Genomic DNA, 4,627 nt, shown 5'->3' with positions numbered 1-4,627 from the left:
AAATTTCAAACAGCTTACGTTGTTTTAAACGTCCATTTTTATCACATTGTTTAGCGTCTGTTTATATCGATCATATGTGGATAAAAAAAGGCTAAATTTTTATATTAATACCTAATTGGAGAGAGAGAGAGAGAGAGAGAGAGAGAGAGAGAGAGAGAGAGAGAGAGAGAGAATGATGTCCTTGCAATAGGTGATTAGTTCTTAATTAAAAACGTTCCTGCAAATTGCATCATTTATTTTATTTAACCACCATATCAAACGAATGCCAATATCTTTTATCGAATAAAGTAGACGTATTAGATGATACACTCTGTATGTCTAGTTATATTTCATAACAACAAAGATATTATTAGAACATGGCGAATAGTTGCGTTTATTGGTTGACACATTTGTTATTCACTAATTATCTTTCTAATCGAAGATGTGTTTGCACATTTTCGTGTTAACCGGCTGTTTTAGTAATTATAAATACTTACTTAATCCCTGTTTCTAAGCAAAACTTTTCTTTAGAAAATTGTTAATTATAGATAGTGATATTCTATGAAAACTAAATGCTGCAAATTAAAAAGATAAACGCTTGTTATTACTATATGTTACTAATATTATTATTTGTTGTTTCGGTCTCGTGTATGTCCTAAGATTCTTAGAAACCTTAACATTTTATTTATCAACTAACTGTTGCTTCGTTATCGCTTGTTAATTTTTTAAGGTCATTTTCTTATAGTCTTTACAGGATTTGAATGTTTCTTTTCTTTTTCGTTAATTTTTTATCATAAGTCAACTATATTGTCGACGTCTATTATGATATTATATTGTCAGCTGAAAGCAATTAGCTTGATGACATCTATGAATGATTTTGAACTCTTCGACTTTGAAGTATTCGTTGATTACCGACCGAGGACTTAGGGTGTCGCTCGAACGATAAAACACGGTGATCTTTGTGCTGGAAAGGAAAGAAACCCTTCTGCACGTTTTATCGTGCAGACTTGTACTTTCGAGTTCTTTCCGCACTCGTTCGCAATAGTTGTGGTTTCTGTTCGCTTATAAATTTTTCGCAGCTTTGTGCACAAAACCATGTATATTTAAACATTTGTGAAAAAATCGCAAAATTTGATAAATATTGTAAGTGTATTTAACGTATATGGCAATATATAAAAATATACGATACATTGTTAACAACATTTCGGTTGTTTTTCACTAGAATCTACTTGTATTATAAATTTGTTACCGCAGTGGCGGTAATGTTTATCGTAAATATATACAATGATTAATTATAATGCGAATTGTTACAGTTTACGGTCTAATTTCATTCGATCTATTCAATTGTTTGATTTTACATTTGCTCTATAACATAGGTTAGATTGTTAGATGTAAATATGTATTTGTTTAATTTGTTCTCAATTATTTTAGACAATAATTTTTAACACACATACGACATATAGTAAACGAAATTAAATATTTGTACGTTTATATTCCACTTTTTGATTTGATTCATACTTTTAACACATACTTTTATGCGAAAATGCTGATTAGCAAAATACATTAATACATGAATACTCATAATTCGTTTATGCAGGAAATATTATTTATTTTATCTAACTATATAATTATAAAGGAGTATTGCGTTACACACTGAGTTAAGTATGTTCATTGTTTACGCAGATAAAGCGCAATCTTTTTGTTTCTAAATAAAGAAATCTATATCAAAATATGGCCATTGTATGTGCATGTGTAACGGTTGTAGGAAATGGTGGTATTAAATATCGGTTGTGTTATTCGTATCTAAACGTGATCAACAATGGGAAGAATAATTTCCTCTTTGCCCGCATTCATGGGAGATATAAGCATTTGTGCATAGATAGATAGGTATTTAAAGATTCTCGCTGCATTCAGAATGTGTCACGTGACCGTTGGCTAGCTGCCGTTTCTTTGCCACAAGTATCTACGTCTACATACGTACGTAGTACATACTTACCTCCACGTATACACGCTGAATGTTGTGCTATGTAGAAAAAGAGAAATCTTCTATCTACAGGTCATTTCACGCGTCCATTTCGTTATATTTTGCAATTAATAAAAATGATACGTGCTGATCGTCAGTTTTGTTAAACGATGTTATAAGTTTAATTTTATTTCTATTGGCAAGATAAAGGCTCAACTGTTGCATTTCAGATGTGTTGCTAACCGAAGTATTAACGATTTATTTAAATATATTTGTCCCTTGGCATATAGAATGAATGATTACAGTGATTAATAGATCGGGAGTAGCTGGCGCCTGCTTGCCTGGTTATTAACCCGTGACCTTTATGCCACAATTAACAACGTGGTACTTTCCATTCAGTAAATTTCCACATTTATGATGCTTCCTGTGAACAAATGTAACAATGTTATGTATTAAAAGTTCAAATACAAGTCCTATATTTTTACCAATTTATGAAAACAAAATGACATACGACATACACGACACGCACGATTACAATCACATTCGTTTGTCATAGATTCTAGATGTAAGAGACACGATTATTAAATTATTCAACGGAAACAGAGTTTAGTTTCTCTGTTTTCGATCTCGATTTCTGTGTGAAAATTAATATCGATAACTAGTCAAATTTATAGATTTCAATTTCGTTTCAATTCGAGATATCTCGTCGAGATGGTGCTACTATCGATTGGATACTCCTATCTATAATAAATAGTTCTTTTCTTTTAGTGGCGTAAAGTACTTACTACTAATTGATAGGAAATACGTAACAATGTGATAAATCACTGAATGGCAAGTTTTGCATATTTCTAGGTTAAATATGGTAATTATATTGTAACTAGATAGAGTAATTCATCTACTAGGTCTTATGTAATTATCATTGATATCTAAATACGCAAGCATGTATGTACTTATGTTCTTCTCATTTGAAACTTCCTCTAGTTCGAGTGGTCCTTGTGTAGCACACGTTACAGCACGAAGAGAGTATTGACCGTCTCAGCGGGTACAGTGGAAATTTCCACTGCCCTACCCCAAGACTTTTAGTGACTACTACATACACTTTCTAGTCGCGGTCGTGGTGTATATGTAAGTAACTGAACCCTTAAGTCTACCGTCTAATTTAAAGATCTCTTCAATCTGTAGTGATTTTATGTTCCTCTATTGGATAACTATTTGATGTAGTATTATAAAATTTAATGATAACTAATTTATCAGGTATTTAAACGTAAAATTTCATGTATATTTCGTAGTTTACATAAAGTTTATAGACTGCACAAATTGATAACAACAAAAATAAATAAGTTATGGTATTTTTTTATAATATTTAAAATATATGCAACGTTGCATTGTAAGACAATCACGAAATAATATTGCCTTTCGCATGTTCAAATTACAATGAATTGAATGATATTTCATTAGTTAAGTCTACAAGTATATAAGGAGTCGATTCGATCGATATTTAAATTTTTAACATTATGTATCTACAATCTATTTATGTACATATTTTGCCCACAATAATGCGTTTAGTGTTATCTTACCGTATTGATATACATATCGACTTTGGGTGTCAATGAGAACCACTGACAGGTATGTAACCATATAGCATTCGCTTCATTTGAAATGATGTTCAAGATAAGTTATATAATTTTTTTTTGATAGATCATTTGATTTTAAATGAAATACTCCTGAAATATAATAAGTACAACATTGCGCATCTTTATGACTTTGCATATCCCTTAAGGCAGTAGTGTTAATCGCGGTAGAGAAAAAGGAAACCTAAGATTGGCGCTGATTCAATAAGTTAATCGAGAGAAATACAAGATACCAGTATGCGCCTATTTTTAGCTAAACACTGTCCTTCGGTTTTGCGCAACCACATAAAAAGAATGCTATTTGTTACACTCTGACTGCAACGTCATATTCAGATATCTATGCATGACAATATTTACATGCATATATTACAATACGTAAAATTATATTACGAGAAATATATGTACATATTACAGTATTAAAGATATGTGTAGTAGATCTTAAGATAATTTATATTATTTAAAATGACATGCGTAGTAAAAATAAAATTATTAAATTTTCTTTTTGTTAATCTATCATAAATATAATACATCAGTGGCAATAGAGGAGAACTATATAATGAATAGATTTCGTTTATATTTAAAGAAATTTAATATTTGTTACTGGCTACTGGTATTGTAGAATTCTCTTCACCAATATCTGCGATGGCATCATGTTATAAATTGTAGAGGGCGTAAAAAACCTTTGAATGGTTGGCATTACAGAACATGAGACGCAATGTTCAGCAAGATGTCAAGTACAAATCACAGAGGGCGTAAGAATTACTTTAATGTTTCCCGAGATCGGTATTTTCAAAGGATCTTCCGTATATTGTCAGAGACACGGGACAAAAAATAAAAATACTTTTGTGCTTTAATGAAAAATGAGGAAATTAAAATGCAAAAGCAATATTAATAAAACGAAATTCATTTTATTTCTTTATATTATACACATATTTACATCTATCAAGTTTCTTGTTGTATTTTGTCCACGTCTGGCTAAAACTATATAATAAAATAATGAACAAAACTTTTTTACCATCAAACAACAAGTGAAAAGATAGTTGAATCGTACTAA

At 30.7% G+C, this 4,627-nt stretch overlaps 1 long non-coding RNA gene across 1 annotated transcript; it reads left to right on the top strand.

Moving 5' to 3' along the window:
- The first annotated feature begins 991 nt into the window (after positions 1-991).
- Positions 992-3,278, top strand: LOC138183362 (uncharacterized). Its single transcript, XR_011174046.1, has 3 exons — positions 992-1,122; positions 2,924-3,067; positions 3,197-3,278. It is a non-coding gene; the product is annotated as an uncharacterized LOC138183362 (long non-coding RNA).
- The last annotated feature ends 1,349 nt before the right edge of the window (positions 3,279-4,627 follow it).

This window comes from Bombus flavifrons, chromosome 9 (assembly GCF_040668555.2).
Source record: "Bombus flavifrons isolate JBK064 chromosome 9, iyBomFlav1_principal, whole genome shotgun sequence".
Classification (NCBI taxonomy): domain Eukaryota; kingdom Metazoa; phylum Arthropoda; class Insecta; order Hymenoptera; family Apidae; genus Bombus; species Bombus flavifrons.
The sequence above is the reverse complement of the archived record's forward strand: the minus strand, read 5'-3'. Positions and strand labels throughout refer to the sequence as shown.